The sequence below is a fragment of the Glycine soja genome, chromosome 7 (assembly GCF_004193775.1).
Source record: "Glycine soja cultivar W05 chromosome 7, ASM419377v2, whole genome shotgun sequence".
Taxonomy (NCBI): domain Eukaryota; kingdom Viridiplantae; phylum Streptophyta; class Magnoliopsida; order Fabales; family Fabaceae; genus Glycine; species Glycine soja.
Genome location: NC_041008.1, coordinates 19222950 through 19243766, shown reverse-complemented (window position 1 = coordinate 19243766; position 20817 = coordinate 19222950). Strand labels below are relative to the sequence as shown.

The window sequence follows — 20817 nt, the reverse complement described above, 5'->3', positions numbered from 1 at the left end:
TTGCTTTGCAAAACAAATAAGCATACATGCCAAAAAATTTGCGATCGACCCGTGCGTATGCACTGGTTACAGACTAGTTTTTTTATAAAATAAAAAAGGTAGATCAAATAAATATTAAATAGAAAATGAGAGAATTAATGTTATACGTCTTAGTAGAATTAAACTTAGTCTTCTTAAGTTAGGTCTCAATTCAAGAAGGTGATTGGAAAAAAATATTTCATTAAAATTAATCAGTCAGTCAAATTTTCTAATAAAGATTAATCATTTATAAAAACTAGTGAATATTTTATACCAATTTCAATCTCATGGCAACTGACACAAAATGAAGAGAATATAAGAAAGTAGTGAATAATTTTAATTAGTAGTTTTGTGAATAATTTGAAAATAAAACAATCTTCACAAAGTAGAGACCAAAGGAATGCATTACCTTTGTATAATAATTGTCATAAATTAATATTTCATGATTGTGTAGATTGCATCACCTTTTTCACTAAACTCATGCATTGCGGGGGATGCACTTGTCTTATAAATGAGCAGATCGATATGATAGAGTTGTTTTGAGGATATCTTTCATGAATGGGTGACAAGCTAACGAAAAAAAAAATGGGGTGTTACGATTGACATGTACTTCCAACCAATCGGACCAGGTTCTCAGGGCCATTTCATACACGCTCAACATTTCAACTCCTTTGTAGACACCATCTGGGTCTCCAAATGAACCCCACCTGCTTGTTCAATTAAATTTGTCACGAATCACGATCAAAATCAATTTGTAAGTGGAGTTGAATGCATGATTGTGTGATAAACAGAGTACAATCATGTCATGTGTGGTGGTTGGAATTGAAATTGTTGGAGTTGTTGACATGAAAGTTTTTTTTTTGATTTTTTTTTTAAGTTTATCGAATTAAGGAAGTGATGGTTAGGTTAATTAAGTGCACTTACAGAACATTCATTACAGGCCTCCTCCACCAGAGATAAGTGTTGAAAACCAGAAAGTCTGCATCAGTCCAGAGCCTGGCATGCTTTTCAATAGCTGTCACTCTCACAGTGCGTTCTGGTAACCTATGGTTCACTGTGTAACATCCCAATTTTCGTAAACTAGATTAAAAAGGATTGTTATTTATAAATAAATAGATTTAAAAAAATGATGAGATTTTATAAATAAATAAATAAGGAGATATAATTATTAATTAAAATAATGATTTGAGAGAAAATAAAAAGGGTTTTTTTATTTGTTTGATAGAGAATAAAATAAAGGTCGTAAATGCCCCTAGCTATAAATAAATGGAGTAAATAATAGGTCGTAAATGCCCCTAGCTATAAATAGCAACATGCTAGGTCAGTTTTCAGACTAACTCCTCAGCCTCCTCTGCCTCACAATTTCGTTTTTTTTCTCTTCTCCCAAAACCCTCTCTTTCCCGCAGGCCATCTAACCTGTCTCAGTAAAATGACGATCTCGGACTCATTCACCGTTGGATCATCGTGAAATTTGAGTACCACGTCCGCAACCCAATTAGGAGCATGCTCACCGTTGGGAATTTTGATATTATATCTGAGCTAAGAGAAATACCCCTTGCATTGTAGCATTTTCCTTTCCCGCAGAAACCCAGAGCTGTCTCATTAAAACTACGATCCCGATTTTGTTAACCGTTGGATTTTCATGAAATTTGGATATGTTGTTCGAAATTCAATTTCGCACGCTTTTACCGTTGGTATTTGCGAGATAATATTTGTGGAGGAAGAAAAATAAATCGCATGGTGACAGTACAAGTGGAGGCTTTAATCCCTTCTCTGTCTCTTTGACGTTTGGGAACTCTATCGGAGCAGTTAGAGGAAAAAAAATTGGAGGAATCTCAGGGAACCATTAGAGATGCTGCTATCGCTGGCTGAAGACACGTGAGCCCGCTTAGAGGTAAGGGATGAGTTATTCACAATTGGGAATTAGTGAGAACATGTGTAGGGATCCTTAGAGATATCAATTGGAATGAGTTTTGAAGTGTTTTTGCAATTTTCATTTTATCCTTATAATTATTACAATGAATTATATATGTTTGACAGACCAATTGTTATGGAATTGATATGCTATTGTGTTGAGCGTGAACCCTACAAATCGAGTACTTTTTCTAATTAATATGAATTGATGAAATAAAGGAGAAATTTAGAGAGAGATATTGATTTTGTATTTTCTCTTTTTCTTGCTGTTTAGGTTTTTATATATAATTTAAAAAGTTAATATCATAATTGAAATTGACCAAAGTGTTCATATAATTATTTAGAATTTGTGCATTGAAAGCTTACTTTGTAATTTGTGATTCAATATGATGTATGCTAGCTTATACATATATAGAGGTAGTTATTTATATTAATAATTTATGTAAATAATATTGTAGAGTGTTATAGTATGATTCCAAAAATTATTAAGTGTTGGAGTTTGAGAATATTACGGTTAAATTTGATGAACATGTGTATGTTGTACCTTATGAATATCAATAGGAATGTTATGAGATGGTTGATGTGATGTTATGAGATGTTAAAGTGTGGACATGATATTCGATTGTAAATAAGTGAATGTGTTTAACACTTGATGTTACATTAATTATATTGTGAGCTATGAATTATACAATAACCCGACCAGTGTTTATGCGCAGTGTTAAAGAGAAAATGTAGGTTCCAAGTTAGGAACCAGTGTTAAATTGTAGCGCAATTGTGTTAAACATGTTTGAAACATGAGTGTGAGGTCGTGGTATTGTATAATTCATGAGCAGTGCTTATAAATGAAATATGTGATGAATTGTGGAATAATATGTTGCCTTGAAATTATAATATTGTTATTGAGATTGAGTAAAAGTGTAAAGTAGAACAGGTGTTGAATTGTGAGATACGTGAAAACATGTGATGGTGAATTGTGACATTATGAGATGTGAAATTGTGAATGAGTTTTGGTTGTGAATAAGTGTGTGATTAATTCTTGATGTGACATTATTTGTGTTGTAAGCTGTGAATTGTACAATAACCCGACCAGTGTTATCTTGATGAAAAGTGTAAATGCACAGTGTTAAAGAGAAAGTGTAGGTTTCCTATTTAGGAACCAGTGTTAAAGAGAAAGTGTAGGTTCCTATTTAGGAACCCGTGTTAAATTATAGCGCAATATATTGTACGTGTTTAAGACACGAGTATGAGATCGTGGGTATTGTATAATTCACTAGCAGTGTCTGTGTGCTAAAATGATTTTAGGGGTTGGACCTGAATCAGGAGAGAGAGGCCCTGACGGACTCTTCGGAGTGTAGGCCTTGGGGGTCACCGGGTTTGAGTGGTCCTTTAAGCCTATGCTGATCCCATATGGTTGGAGCATTCTCGCAAAACATCGTGACCCTGACTGGTCTCCCTATGATCTTACTTAGTGAGAGTGACCTGACAAACCCATTGTGTGGTGTGTCTTGTTATGTACTCCTAAGCGTCCCAAGGTGGTTTTTCACTGACATGGTACCACATTGCATATAGGTTTGAGTTTTAGCATAATTGTCTCATGCGCTTGCTAATTGTTTATTATGAAATTGATGTGTTATTATGTCTTGATCAGAGCATGTGATTTTTGTGTAATGTGATTGATGATTGAAAAGTGTGATTGATGGATGAAAAGTGAACTTTGAATGACAAAGTGGTGGAATTGCGTGAATTACGTGTAAGTAAATTTTATTTGGTTTATATGATATGTATATCTAGTTGTCTTGTTTCTCTATTAGTTAGGAATGTGATAACTCACTCCCCGTATGTTGTTTGTATTTGGATCTTGTGATAATCTTGAACTTTGTGTTCGGGGGAGCAGACGACTAGGTGAATTGATTTAAGGAACCTTGTGCTGAAGGATGTCGAGACACAACGCTCTGATAGGATGTGACATTGGGGTATAGGGTTTTATATTAATTGTATGAATTCTTAGACGGTCTTGCTTAAACCGAGATAACTTTATTATTTATTTGGACAAGTTTGAATATGATGTAGAAGAAAGTGAATGTGAGTCTTTTATCCCTTTGAAAGACTTGTGTTTACAAATGTAAAAAAAAAAAATACTATTAATTAATATTTGGATTTTTATTCCTTTGTCAATATATATGTGAAGGGTAGAGGGTGTCACACACTGGGCCATCTGAGTTTGATTCTACCAGTAATGGGGACCAATAGTGCTCAATACTTGCATTATATTCTTGAATTAAACGTGCCAATTAATTAAACATATTAGTAGCATACGTATAAATAGTTTAAAATGTAACAATAACTGGAGGATTTAATTTAATTAGTTAAACAAGATAGGTAAATATGCTGTAAATTTTTTTACCCTATTTAATTCTTATGTATCAAATAAAAAATGTGACAATAATCTTTTTTAATTTATCATGAAAGAAACTGTGCTACATATTTTTTAGGATAAGATTGACAGAAAGTTCACAATGGTTTTCATATCCTTAAATATATGCTAGTTTGCCTTGCATGGGGTATATATAATTGGTTCCTACTGCTGGTGTTTGGGTGTCTTCTTTTTGGCTTGACTTTGGCAATTGTCTAGTTGTTTCTTTTACTTTTGGTGTACTTCTATTTGTACTAGTTTTGAATTGGTTAATCCTTTTGTTCTCCATTTAAGTCTTTCTTTTTAATTAATTAAATCTTTTGCTCATAAATAAATGTTAAAGTTCTTACTTTGTTACTTTGAAGTCATAGGTTTAAATCTTAAAAATACAGTTTTTTCACTTGTAGAAAAAGGCGGCTGCATATATATATCGATTCTCTCAAAGAAAACATTTATGGACACTTAAGACTAATTGACACTTAAAATAGAGAAAGAGAGGGGAAAAAATATAGGTATAAGTATAATTAGTGAATATATACACTATTTAAAATATAGAAGTGTATATATATCATTCTCCCAAACCCTATTATGTAGGAACTTTGCTTACTGGGTTTCTCTCTCTTTCGTTATTGGTTTGACTAGAAAATAAAACCCCTTACGAAAGTTTTATCCTCTCTAACCTTTTTTTTTCTTTAAGAAAAAGTACATTTCTATAATCGATCTCTTAAAATAGATTTTTCCTCTTACTTACTTTTGTAATCTTACTACACATATATGGTCAAATAAACGCAAAAGAAATAATTAAGAAAGAAGAAACCATTTTTTTAAAAGTTTCTACCCTTATGCATGTCTGTTACAAGAGTGAGGACTTACTATGGCCTTGAAAATTCTTAGTGAATCATTGGCAGTCGAATGCATGGATTTGAGGGTTGAAGGCAGTATAGAGTCAACAAGGCAAACCATGGAAACCCATTGGCCTCTGATGAGTGAATCCCCCACGAACACTAGCCTCTTGTTCCTTAGCCTTTCAAGCAATGTTGTGCATTGAACCTTATTAACACAAAAAGAACCTGATTAATCAATCATATATATCATACTCCGATATGCATAGGTATGTATGTATAAACAATAACAATCAATACTAAAAATTGTCATGTTTATGATATAATTCAGAACCACTACAATCAATCTTAGTGTGATAAGTAATTGATTTTTTTTTCTTATTCATGTAAACAGAAAAATGCGACTGTGCAATTAAAGTAAAAATTGATCGAGACTATACACACATGCATAATAATCTCCAACATTAATTACTCTTTCTCATAAATTGACTACACTATTAGAAAATACACTTTCAACATCGGTTATTTAGAACATTCTACATCGGTTCTAAAACCGATGTTGAAAGTGACGATGTTGAATGTATGAATGTTTACATCGGTTTTGGAGAACCGATGTTAACATACATATGACAACATCGGTTCTCTAAATAATCAATGTTAAACACAATGAACAATAACAAAAAAAGTGTACGCATGATGAACGTTGACATCGGTTTTCCAGTAAAACCGATGTTAATATGTTAGTTTAACATCGGTTTTCTAAAAAAACCGATGTTAATATATGCCCTTAACATCGGTTTTGCTAGAAAACTGATGTCAACGTTGATGATGCATACACTTATTTGGTGTATTTCTTTGTGTATAATATCGGTTAATTATAAATAACCGATGTTAATATTCAAATATTCACATCGGTTATTTATAATTAACCGATGTTAATGTACAATAGTTGACATCGGTTATCTACAGATAACCGATGTTAAAATACAAATGCTGACATCGCTTATACACAAAAAACCGATGTTAATATACAAACGTTAACATCGGTTTTCTATTATTACCGATGTTGGTTATGATATTAACATCGGTTTTTGTTAATAACCGATGTTGTTTTCAAGTATTTTTTTATATATACTTTCTGTTTTTACAGTAAACCCAAAATTGTACCTGTCAAATGCAATTTCAGGAGGTCCAATTCACAGCAAATAAACATTTTATTATGCTTTCAAGAAATTTTAATGATAATAAACATCAAAGAATTGATTTATATATTATAAAGAACAATCAACAAATGAATTCAATGTTCATGTTACATAGAAAATGTAAAAAATGTCCCTAAATCCTAGGCCTGATCTCTAACTCGGAGATAAAATTGTGCCCACTGGATCCGCAATGCTTTTAATCTCTCAGGCTCCAATGGTCTAGGATTGTTAAAATACTGCATGATGAAATAAATCATATTAAGTTAATAATGTAATACAAATTATAAATAAATCGATTTTCTTTGAAATAAACTTACCGCTTCCCAATTATTTCTAAAAGTTCCTAAAATGATGGTGGACATCTAGTGCATGACATAGTAGCCGCACTCAGTAGTTCCTTTTTGTCTATTACACTAAATACATAATGAAATTTGGATATTAATTAAACAACTAGTGTACAGACACATAAAGAAATATATATAAGTGGAAGTTTTATGTAAATGACTTACCTTGACGACAATCCACCTAGCAGGAGCCTTTGATTTAGGCTGTGAAGCATCATCAAGACCCTTGATAGCACTGTTCCATATGAGTAACAATTAAAAACTGGTGTTGTACGTTGAGGTATTACAATGCAAATGTATTGAAAAGAACACTAACCTATTAATAATCCCCTTAAGGTAGTTGTCTGGCCTGTTATGCAATGAACAAAACCAGACAACTAAGTGTTCCTTGGGCAGGATGACCACCATCTGCCAGTGTCCGCTGCAGTGGAACCTAAAATGGGTTAGTACATTAGTAAACATTAATTAAATTTTGTTATTTTGTGACTTACCCATTTAGGTAGGCTCCAAGATACACATCGCGTTGTGAACTCTGCATCCAACTCTTTATGTAACTTTCAGATTCAAACTGCGATTGCCCAGACCTCTAAATGGACTGAGGCTCGAGGAATCCATAGATATCAGAATTCCCCCGCTCACATACATGTTTCAGTGAGATGCCTGTTTATGTTAAGTCAAAGTTAAATATTTATGAATTGAAAGCCATAACTTAGGTAAATAAATGCCTTTTATATAAAGACTTATAGAATCCACAACTGTAACACTGATATGCTGAGACATTGACCACCATGTGTGATTACGGAGAGGTCTTCGTGCTTTATGTACAGGGGGAAATCTGGATTAACGACCCCGAACACGGTGGCATCCCATCTAACCTGATAAGGCCTCAAGAAAAGCTCTGGGATGGTCAATGTCATCAGATAAAGCGGATCATCGACCTCCGGATCGGGCTTCGGAGGTGGTTTTGGCGGAGACACAGCTACCTGTTCATGAAACAAAGTTAAATAGCCAAATTTGAGGCACGCTTAATGAATTAATTTTAAAAGAAGAAACATATAGTAAGGACAATAAGTACCTGGTGTGATAAAGACTTGACCAGATGTGTCGGCCAAGCAAGGAAGGTGTGAAGTGCCTGCCCCACTAAGGAAACCTGATCAGTGGGTACAGGAACTGGAGCATCTGCATCTTTAACCTCGTCCACACTCACCTTTACTTGGCCAGACAACAAAGGAGTGTTATGAACAAGAGTGGATCGCTCATAAACTCTCCCCACGGCAACCAGGCGGGCAGGATCTGCTTCTATGTACAAGCCGCACCTGTCAGAGTCACCCGTCTCAGGATCGTTTCCTGAGGGATTAACACAACTCTCATTTGTGCTCACTCTCGGACTGGAGGGACCAGGACCAACCAGAGGCTCAGGAGGCACTGCAAGTCCCTGAGATTGCATCTATGACTGAAGCTGGCTGAAGGATGCCATGACCTGCCTCGTCACTATCTCTGTGATGGACTCCTCTAGCTAGTCCCTGATCTGCTAAGTCAACTGTTGTAATTCGTCAAGAGGCAGGGAGGAAGCGCTGCGGGACGTTCGTGGAGCCGATCCAAAGTATTGTTTGATGGTGACACCGGCTCCAGCAGCACGGACACGTCCAGGGTGCTCTAGACGTCCAATAGCAATGGCCAAAACATCCTGACGTCCATGGGGGACGAACGATCCCTGTGTGGCCTGCTCCTCAAACGAAAACTGCACAGAAAACACACAATGGTACATGGCATTCTCAAAATATTCAAACATAATTGTAATGGTTAGTTGAAAATGATTTACAATCTTCTCAACGATTTCCTTTGCAGCCTCAGTCGTCATCTCCCCTGTCTTCTTCATGCGGGCCATCTTCCACTTCACGTGGCGTCTGACCGGGAATGGAGGGTCGATGACATCATCAACGCTTCCTGACTGTACAGCTTCCTGCAGCTTCTTCTTGGTCTTCTCAGCCAGGAGCTTCTGCTCCAAATAATCATAACCCCCACGAGACAAAACGTGGGGGGCAGTATTCTGCTTCCGGATGGCCTGTGCCTTGATACGCACATCCTGGAAAAATTAAACAATAATGTTTGAAATGGGTAGAATGAAGTATAACAACATCATGTTTAATATAAAAAACAACTTAAATGGCAAAGGAACATACCTCCCAAGAAGGGTCTCTGCGAGTCTGGCAAAACTGGGCCCACTTTTCCTTGCTGATGCCGTATTTGTCACAGACAGCTTCCTCGACACCGTCCTGATCGGCTGCAAGGGCAAATTTCCTCGTGAGGTCTGATTTAAACTGCCTCCATCTCTCCCCCACAGTCTGTAGTAACTTCCTTTTCGCCCTACAAAATAATGTCCAAAGTCCTGGCTAATAGGCTGGCTCTTGTGCTGCCTCACTTAATTGATGAAAGGCAAACTGCTTTTCTCAAAGGCAGACATATCCTCCATGGTGTAATGATAGCTAATGAGGTCTTAGCTGAAGCTAAATTCAAAAATAACCCCTGCATGGTTTTCAAAGTTGACTTTGAAAAAGCTTATGACTCGGTTTCTTGGGGATTCCTAAACTATATGATGATGAGGATGGGATTTTGTGAAAGATGAAGAAAATGGATCCATGGATGCATTTCTAGTGCAACTATATCAATTTTGATCAATGGCAGCCCTACTAAAGAATTTGTGCCTGAGAGGGGACTGAGGCAAGGAGATCCCTTTGCACCTTTCCTATTTAATATAGCAGCTGAGGGACTCACTGGTTTGATGAGGACAGCTGTCTCCAAAAACCTTTTCAGCAGCTATAAAGTGGGGAGGCAAAAGGAGGAGATTAACATCTTGCAGTATGCAGATGATACACTATTTTTTGGAACTGCAACTACAGCTAATGTTAGAGTCATGAAATCTATCCTCAGAATTTTCGAGTTGGTTTCAGGACTCAAGATTAACTATGCTAAAAGCCAATTTGGGTGCTTGGGTAAATCTTTGGACTGGTGCAAGGAAGCAGCTAGCTACCTTAATTGTGGCCAGTTGGAATTTCCTTTTTCTTACCTTTGAATTCCAGTAGGGTCCACCTCTAAAAGCTGGGATGTTTGGCAGCCTCTCATCAGCAAGTTTGAATCTAAGCTAGCCAAATGGAAGCAGAGATGTCTCTCTATGGGAGGCAGGATATTCCTAACAGCCCTTCCTATCTACCTACTGTCATTCTTCAAAATTCCTAAAAAAGTGGTGCATAAGGTAGTATTTATTCCACACTTGGTCTTGGTTAAATGGAATGGAGACAGACTTCCATCTTCATTTTAACCAGTGGTCTACTAGACTTAAGGAAGAAATGTCTTAGGGATCTTTGTTGTATGGGTTCTCATCTTATGAGATATTTTTTGCAGTTGGGGTAGGCAAAATATGCCTTTGTAATTATATATCATTTTCAGTACATCTAGTACTAAAGTTTTATTAATACTATCAGATTTTGGCAGTGCAAAAAAAAAAAAAAAAAACAATCATGCAAGCATATTTGAAAACTTAAAATACGAATAACTCAAGTTAAAATCAATTCATTTTTTACAACTGTGAACAAATTAACTAAGGTACAGTAGGCAAATTTGTTTTCACTAATATTAGTAAGTCATCACCATTGTAGTAGAATTTAAGTTAAACTTAGATAAGTACCTTATGAAGAGGCCAGCTACCTTGTCACAGCTAACAAGTCAGAACTGAACAAATTTCTGCATGTATAATTGAACAAATTTGTTATCAAATTTGTGTGTGTATGTTTGTATGATGAGTGTGTGTGTGTGTGTCTGTGTGTCATCAGTGTGTGTCTGTGTGTTTCTATCATACGTGTGTGTGTGTATGTGTCATTAGGGTTTGTGTGTGTGTTTCATGACCAATTTTTCTTACTGGCAATTCAGTGGCAGTGTATTGCTTAGGCTTTCGTCGAAATGAAACGAAAATAAAGGAGTCTGACAGAACAACTTCAGTCTTCACTCTTCACTAGTTGAACACAAATAAAAAAAAATTAAACTACTTCAAGGATAAATAAAAGGTTCAGAAGCAGCAGACCTAGATTGTCTAAGCTATTTTATAATGGGCAGCTATAGTTACAATGATGATGAAATGAACTATAGAAAAAAAAGTATAAAATACAAAAGGATAAAAAAACAATTAAGGGCAAAACTCAAAAGCTTTTAGCCATGCTGTATGGAATTTTTTTCTCTCTCTAGCTGCCTTGTTATGTTATATATCTATCTGCATATACAAATGATACTCTCTTTTTACTTCATGGTGAATAATTAACCTACCTAGGTCTAGAATGAGAGACTGAAAGTTCCAAGAGAAGAGTTTGAATGCAGAGAATATCAGCTATGGCAGCAACTAAACTTCTATATTTTGCTGCAGGGGCCACTTCTATATTAGTTGTGGCTTTGTATCTATTGATATTGCCATCAGAATTAATAATGATCAAGCAAAAAAGAGAAAAGATGTTATTTCATATACATTGACCTAAAAATTGATCTACTAACCCGTGTGCTTAAGGACCATATACACTACATTGGTTAAAAGCAAATGTTGCATAATGGTTAAAACTTGCTTGTTGTAGCCTAAACTAGTTTAGCATCTTGTTCTCAAATTACTGGTTTCATAACTATGCTACTGGCTTGTGTAGCATAGTGGTTAAAACTTGCTTCTTATAGCCTAAACCAGTTTAAGCATCCTATTTTCAAATTACTGGTTTCAATTTTCTACACAAGCTACATACAAAAATTCTTAGGATCACTTCACAAACAAAAATATGCATAAAAAGCAATCATTGGAACTATCTTAACTTTTAGACCAAAATACTGACATTGTGTTGGATTAAAAGAACGGGCTGATAAAAGAATCCTAACTAAACTGGGAAAGAAGAGCATAAGAAAACAAATGAAACGACACTCAAACCGAATAATGATTGCATGGGTTGGCTGGAAAACAGTTTGCTTGCCAAAAGACAAAGGTGGCCTTGGCATTAAAGACCTCAGAACCTTTAATACAACACTATTGGGCAAATGGAGATGGGATATTTTCCACAGACAAAAGGAACCTTGGGCCAGAGTACTGATTTCTAAGTATGGTGGCTGGAGGGCATTGGAGGAAGGGAGCAAAGGTTGCAATGACTCTACTTGGTGGAGGGATCTCATCACAGTCCAGCAACAACAACAGAATGTCCCTCTCAAAAGACAAGCAGAATGGAAAGTGGGAAGGGGTGATAAATTCAGATTCTGGGAGGACCACTGGATAAACACTGAATTATCTTTAAAGGAAAAATTCCAGAGGCTGTATCAGATCTCCTGTCCTCAGAAGCAACTCATACAGCAGCTGGGGACACACACAGACACTGGGGTGGGAATGGCAACTTAATTGGAGAAGACACCTTTTCGATTCTGAAATAGCAATGGCGGATAGTTTTCTTAGGGACATATCACAGCAGCAACTTCATCCCCTAAGGGAGGACACTTGGATTTGGAAACCTGAACCTGCAGGATACTACTCAACAAAAAATGGATCTGATTTGATATAGGGAGAGCTAATGGAGGCAAGACAGGAACAAGATTATGGGGCAATATGGAAACTCAAAATACCCACAAAAACAACAGTGTTCACTTGGAGGCTACTTCGGGATAGATTACCAACAAAGCAAAACCTTAGAAGGAGACAAATACCGATAGACGATATGCTATGTCCTTTATGCAGAAATAAGGAGGAGGGGGCTGAACACTTGTTCTTCAATTGTAGCAAAACCCTCCCTTTATGATGGGAATCAATGTCCTGGGTCAATCTTATCACTGTAAAGCCACAAAATCATAGGGACCATTTTCTTCTACATGGAATGGAGGTAGCAAATGGAGTCAGGTCCAAAACCTGGAAATGCTGGTGGATTGCTTTAACTTGGACAATATGGCACAATAGAAATAAGGTGGTGTTCCAAGATACAACTTTGCATGGAACCAAACTGTTAGAAGATGCCCTATTCCTACTATGGTCGTGGATCAAAGCAATGGGCAAGGATTTTACTCTTCATTTTAACCAATGGTCCTCTAATCTTAAGGAAGGTTTTAGGAACTAGGAGGCGTTAACTCTTAAACTGTTAAATTGTTACAAGAACACAATAAGGGTAAGGGAAACTGTTAAACTCCAATAATAGGCGTTAACTCTTAAACTGTTACAAGAACACAATAAGGGTAAGGGAAACTGTTAAACTCCAATAATAGGCGTTAACTCTTAAACTGTTACAAGAACACAATAAGGGTAAGGGAAACTTCACTAAGGAGAAGAAGCACAAAGTTGTCACGATGCTTGAGTTAAATATGAGATACCCTAGCCATGTTTAGTTCACTAAGTGTGCGATACATGAATGCAATCAAATATTTATACAGGATTAGACCAAACATACCTATGTGAGGTGGCGAAGGAGAAGAAGCACAGACTTCTGACGATGCTCGAGTGCGACGAACACGATGCTCGACCTTAGACAAAACGATGGTCAAATGGAGAACATACAACTTCAAGGTAGATGGAGAACAAAGAGAGCAAGAAAGCTTAGATGGAGAAGAAGACAAAGAGAAGGAGAAGACAGCGCGAAGGAGACGAAACATACCTAGGTATGGTGGCGAAGGAGAAGAAGCAGAGACTTGTGACGATGCTCGAGTGCGATGAAGACGATGCTCGAGTGCAACGAACACGATGCTCAGATGCAGGCAGGGACCTTGAAGGTAGACGGAGATTAGAAGAAGAGAGCGCGAAAGCTTAGATGGAGAAGAAGACAGAGCGCCAGCTTCTTAGGGCTCACCATATCTTTTAAAATATAAGTTCAACATCGGTTTTTAAAAAAAATTGATGTTAACAAAATGATGTTAAGGTTAACATCGGTTTTTTTGGAAAAAACCGATGTTAACATATCAAACGTTAACATCGATTTTCTAAAAACCCGATGTTAATAAACATATGTTAACATCGGTTATTAAAAAACCGATGTTAACTAATAAATGTTAACATCGGTTCTCCAATAACCGATGTTAATGAACTTCATTAACATCGGTTTTTCACAAAACCGATGTTAACGTATACATGATATTTACAATTATGCCACTGCGCATAAGTTAACATCGGTTTTTTTAACAACCGATGTTGAATCCGCTTTTTGTAGTAGTGCTAGGACTATGAACATGTTGTTGGGCTACAAGTGTGAGTTGAAGTCCCACATTGGGTAGAAGTGGAAAGGTTGAACACCATATAAGTAAGGAGAAGACCCATAAACCTGAACCTTAAGATTTTGAGTTAGAGTGTGGTGTCAGGTCTCCTTATATGGTGGCTCGTGGTCCACAGGTGTACCCCTCAAATCTCCCTAACAACTGGTATCAAGAGATTTTGGTTACTCCACGGGTACCCCTCGAATCTCCCTAACAATTGGTATCAAGAGCTTTTGGTTACTCCACGGGATTTCCTTAATTTAAAGGAATTAGTGGGAGTCTTCTCAGTTTAGAGGAGGCAATGGGAGCAATGGCATTAGAAGAGGGGTAGGTGAAGATCGAGAAGTTCGATAGCAGAGATTTCAGCTTTTGGAGAATCTTTCAGTCATGTTTCCAATTCGGCATTGAATACTGAAGGCAGGGGAAGGACTACCCAGAAGGGTCAGAATGGTCGAGACAGATCAAAGTCAAGAGGGAAAAGTCAGAGAAAATTTCAAAGTAACATTACTTGCTTGAATTGTGACAAGAAAGGTCACTTTAGCAATAAGTGCAAGGCACCAAAGAAGAACAAGTCGCACAAAAACAAGAAGCACGATGATGATGAATCCGCAAATACAGCAACTGATGAACTTGATGATGCATTAATTTGCAGTTTGGATAGTCCTGTTGATTCATGGATCATGGACTCAGGTGCGTCGTTCCACACTACTCCCTCTAAAGATTTATTGTCTAACTACATTTTTGGAAGATTTGGGAAAGTTTAGGATACATGAGTGAAAAAGGAATGAAGCTTATGGCGGCAAAGGGTAAGCTATCACGCCTCAAGCATGTTGATGTTGGTGCTTGTGAACATTGTATCCTTGGAAAGCAGAAAAAGGTCAGCTTCTCTAGGGCAGGGAAGACTCTTAAAGTTGAAAAGCTAGAATTGGTGCACACAGATGTTTGGGGGCCAGCCCAAGTGAAATCTGTTGGAAACTCACGCTATTATGTCACCTTTATCGACGACTCTACCAAAAAGGTATGGGTTTATTTTCTTAAAAATAAATCTGATGTGTTTTTTGTGTTTAAAAGGTGGAAAACAGAAGTTGAAAATCAAACAAGTCAAAAGGTTAAAAGTCTGAAATCTGACAATGGCGGGAAGTATGATAGTTAGGAGTTTAAAGACTTCTGTTCAGAACATGGAATCAGAATGATCAAGACAATACCAGGAACACCTGAGCAAAACGGTGTTGCAGAAAGGATGAATAGAACCTTGAATGAGAGAGCGAGGTGTATACGGATCCAATCTGGCTTGCCTAAAGCATTCTGGGCAGAAGCAATAAACACAGCAGCATATCTCATCAATAGAGGACCATCAGGTCCTTTGAATTATCAGTTGTCCAAAGAAGTATGGTCTGGAAAGGAGGTAAAACTTTCACATTTGAGAATTTTTTGTTGTGTTTCATATATACTGATAGACTCTAATAATAGAGATAAATTGGATCCGAAGGCAAAGAAGTGTTATTTTATTGGTTATGGATCTGACATGTATGGCTACAGGTTTTGGGATGACCAAACCAATAAAGTTATCAGAAGCAGAAATGTTACTTTTAATGAGAACTTATTTTATAAGGACAAATTTTCTGCATAATCAACATGTGCAGGTAAACTGTCAAAAATTTCTGAGAAAGCAACACTTGAAGAAATTTCAGAAAGTGATGTAGCCAACAGAAACCAGAGTACAGGCATAGAGGTTGAGTCAGAACCAAAACCATCAACTCCTCCAAGAAAATCTAACAGAATTTCACTACCACCAGATAGGTATTCCCCTTCATTGCATTATTTGTTGTTAACTGATGCTGGTGAGCCAGAATGTTTCAGTGAGGCTACACAGGGGAATGACACTATTAAGTGGGAGCTAGCGATGAAAGATGAGATGACATCCCTTCAGAAGAATAAAACGTGGTCTTTAACTAAATTTCCAGAAGGAAAGAAAGCGTTACAGAATAGGTGGGTCTATAGGCTAAAGGAAGAATCTGACGGTAGAAGAAGATACAAGGAGAGACTTGTGGTGAAAGGGTTTCAGCAGAAACAAGGAATTGATTTCACAAAGATCTTCTCTCCAGTTGTAAAGATGACTACCATCAGAGTTATTCTGAGTATAGCAGCTGTAGAGAATCTTCACTTTGAGCAGTTAAATGTTATAACTGCATTCTTGCATGGGGATTTAGAGGAAGACATCTATATGACCCAACCAGAAGGTTTTGAAGTGCCAGGCAAGGAGAATCTTGTGTGCAAGCTTCACAAAAGTTTATATGGCTTGAAACAAGCACTGAGGCAGTGGTACAAGAAGTTTAATGAGTTTATGAGCAACTCAAGATTCAACAGATGTGACATGGATCATTGCTGCTATGTTAAGAAATATACTAATAGTTATGTTATGCTTGCCGTGTATGTTGATGACATGTTGATTGCAGGATCTAGTATGACAGAAATTAACAAGTTGAAGCAGCAGTTGGCAGAAAACTTTGAAATGAAGGATCTTGGTTCAGCTAAACAAATCCTTGGTATGAGAATTCTTAGAAACAGATCAGAAGGAATTTTGAAGCTGTCTCAGGAGAAATGTATACACAAGTTGCTTGACAGGTTTTACCTTGGAGATTCTAAGACCAGGAATACCCCTTTGGGATCTCATTTGATGTTTTCAAAGAAGCAATCTTTGCAGACAGATGAAGAAAAATGTTACATGTCAAGAGTACCATATGCATCAGCAGTTGGGAGTTTGATGTATGTTATGGTGTGTACCATACCTGACATAGCACATGCAGTGGGAGTTGTCAATAGGTTCCTATCAAATCCAGCAAAGGAGCATTGGGAAGGTGTAAAGTGGATACTCAGATATCTGAAGAGTACTTCAGAGATGTGTTTGTGCTTCAGAAAAGGCAATCTCACTTTACAGGGATTTTCAGATGCAGACTTGGGAGGAGATTTTGATACCAAGAAAAGCACCACAAGCTACATTTTTACTTTGGGAGGTACTGTTGTGAGTTGGAAGTCTAAACTTCAAGATAGAGTTGCTCTCTCAACCACGGAAGACGAGTACATAGCTATCTCAGAAGCAGCTAAGGAGATGATTTGGCTAAAGAATTTTCTCAATGAATTAGGGAAAGAACAAGATAATGCTCCAATGTTTAGTGATAGTCAAAGTGCTATAAGTCTTGCTAAGAATCCAGTCTTCCATTCTAGATGCAAGCATATTCAATTAAGATACCATTTTATCAGGGAGTTGATAAATGATGGAGACTTATCTTTATTGAAGATCTTAGGATCAGAGAATCCAACAGATATGTTGACTAAAGTTGTTACAATTGACAAACTGAGGCTTTGCATTTCCTCAGTTGGCCTTCAAGGATAATTGAAGATGAAGGCGCTACACTAGGTAAAGAGTATATGAACTCATTGCTTACAAGGAGCTGCTAGAGTTTGGAACTTAGACTCCAAGTGGGAGAATTGTTAGAGTTTGTGGTCTTAGTTCCTTTGTCCCACATCGCTTGGTCTGTAAAACTTGTGTGGTCTTAGTCCCACATCGCTTGGTTTGTAAAAACTTGTGTCTCATTAGTGTTATATATAGAGACACCTTGTAAGCTTTTATGTGCAAGTAATAAAAAGTTCTCCTAGTGTTGCCGTGGATGTAGGCACATACATTGTGTGCTAAACCACGTTAAAATTTGTGTCTTTTTCTTTCTTCCCTTTATTTCTTTCTCTTCTTTTATTGCTCTATACTAACAATTGGTATCAGAGCCGATGGTTCAAGTTGGTGACCGGCTCAGACGAGTATGCAAGTACCGCAGGTGGCCAGAATGGCTAATGGCACAGCGTGCCCTGCAGGTGAAGCGGGGTGACCAGAATGGCTAGCAGGCAAGGCAAGTACCGCAGGTGGCCATGACTATACTCGTGGATGATAAAGACTTCCATTCGAGGGGGAGACTACCATGTGGAAGAGACTCACACTTGAGGGGGAGATGTGTTGGGTTACAAGTGTGAGGTGAAGTCCCACATCGGGTAGAAGTGAAAAGGTTGAACACCATATAAGTGAGGAGAAGACCCATAAACCTGAGCCTAAGTGTGGTGTCAGGTCTCCTTATGTGGTGGCTCGTGATCCACAGGTGTGCCCCTCGAATCTCCCCAACACATGTGATGATGAGAAACCCTACAATAATTTTCTATGGGAAAGAGGTAGAGAGAAGAGAGACACAACTGGGAAGGTCACACTTGTGAGGCTTCCATCTCCAATTCTGGTAACTCAGATCCTTCCTTCCAAACTTCTCACAAGCAAACTCATCTGACATGAACGTGCATTGCTTCTCTTTGTATAATAATGGATCAGATTCATTATCAAAAATAGTTTATACCATGCTCCCTAATATGTAATGTGGAACATCTTGAATACAAGAGAGAAATATCTTCATGCATAAACACAGACCACCTTTTGGATTCCATAGATGGAAACTTTGGTTTTTAACAAATATTTTCCTGCAATGCATCCAAGAAGCGTGTCGTTTATAATTATTGAATGGCATTTTGTTAGAAACTCACTGTTGAAATGTGAAAAAAGTAAAGAATGATTTTATTGCATGCTTGACTGAAATTGAGTAGTTCAAGGAGAGACATCTTTACTCCAAGGGTTTCCCTTCACAAATTATCTCTCCTATGAGGCTATGACAATTGAGCCATTTCTTGGTTCTCTCAAAATACAAAGCCCAAATGCTTCCCCTATTTATTTATCAACTAAACCCCTCTCTTTCTAACTACCAGTTTAACTGTTTGGAGTCTAGACTAACTACATTAATTTGTCTTCCCTTTGTTCTTCCAAGCAAGTACCCTTCTGTTCTAATTTATTTGTACTTGGCAGAAAAATACTGTTTTACAAGACTACAAGTGAGCCACTAGGTTATTAAGAGAATCTAGTTGAATTGATTGAATGATATGTGTAAGTTATTATAAACTCTTCATAGCGTATTTAATGAGAGATTTCAAATTGGGATCTTAAATCATTTTTTAGTAAATCCTACAATATCATGTAGGATTGAAAATCTCTCTCATTTTTTCCTTTAGTGGTAGATGTCATTTTGAAATCTTAGATCAATTTTAATAAATCTCTCATGAATCTAGCTTTTAAATATTTTATTAGAATATTTATTAAATTTTTTTTCTTTCAACATTCACTCTTCTTCTCTCCTCACCCACCCACAACATTCACTTTTCCTCTCTCGCCTCATTTTTCTTCTTCATTCTTCTTTCTTCTCTCTACTCGACGTCACTCCTTCTTCCCCCCTTCCCTCTATGTGAACCCCCTCCGCCACGGACCCCCCAGTATGTATTATTTTTGGTGTGTTTTTTTTTTTTGTTGGTTTTTCTTCTTCTTCTTCTTCATCTCCTTTTGTTGAGTCATGACAATTATTCTTCTTCCTCCTGCGTTTTACAAGTAATTGTTACATTTGATTAAAAAAATTGAAAACTATGCAAATCTTCACAGTTCTTCCCTACACAATTGAGATCTTAAGGGATGTTTTATTGTTGGATCTACAAAAGATCAAATCTTTCAGTTTAATATCTATCCCCAAGATCCAACATTAAAGATACTCTTAATGATTTCATTCCTACGGATAAAAAGAAAAGGTGAGCCACTAGGCTGATGTCTTTGGTTTGGAGTAAGATACTACCTCTTTCATTATTATTGCATGATTAGAGTCATGAGAATATAATTCTGGAGGATGTTGACATGATAGAAACCCGGTATCATTACTAGAAAGAATAGGGAAGAATCTCCCAATTTACACAATAGAATACACACATTATATTGTATAACTTCAATTATTGTGAAGCAGCATCACTACTAGAAAAGAGGCTTTCTACATTGATTATCGACGCCTTTCTACATCGGTTATCACGCGTCGTTGTAACCCGGAGTCGTTGAAACACAACGACGGTTAAATGACCGATGTTGAATTTTGACATTCTACATCGGTTATTAGGACAACCGATGTAGAATGACCATCATTCTACATCGGGTATGTACTGAACCGATGTAGAATGCTAGACATTCAACATCGGTCGTTCTAATAACCGATGTAGAAAGAAATACAAAAAGAAAAAGAAAAGCAACACCATAGTACTTGCACCAAATAGAAGTCAATCACCTAAGCTTATCTCATATCAGTTTATGAACAAAATAAACCTCCTTAAAAATACATGTTTCACTCCAACCAAATGCATAGATTGCACATTGTTCAGTCCCTCAAGCTCATGCAAAGATGGGAAATTACAGATATTTACATTCTTTCAATTTGCATTCAAACAAACACAAACACACATATATATTAGGTGGAACAATGTAATATTAATTTGAATATTGATTACATATATACTATTTTCCATGATGATATAATAACTTGCCTTGTGACAATATATACCAACAACCCAGTTGTTTAAATATTTCAGCAAAAATGCTTGCATGGTTCCATTCTTTTCTCTCTTCACATTTATAATGGAAGTTTGCAAGTTCCCATTGAAAACCTCATAATCAAATCCTTTACTAAAATGGCATTTCTTTCATTATGGCTAAACTTAGACTATGGCCTTTTTTACACAAAAACAATGAGTTGAATGAGAGATAACATAAGAAACAGAGAAGATATCAGATAGAAGCTGAGACTCAAAACTATTTAGAAGTGAGAAATTTACATAAATTGTAAGCTCTGTATAGGGCATCGATCAAATACATCTAAACGATGTAGTTACCAAGAATAGACAGACAGTAACCAACGACAGCTAACAGATCACATGGTGGCTACAGCTATCAG

The 20817-nt window shown here is 36.9% G+C and overlaps 1 pseudogene; it reads right to left on the bottom strand.

Moving 5' to 3' along the window:
• Positions 1–458: 458 nt before the first annotated feature.
• Positions 459–18318, bottom strand: LOC114420480 (annotated as a pseudogene).
• Positions 18319–20817: the final 2499 nt, after the last annotated feature.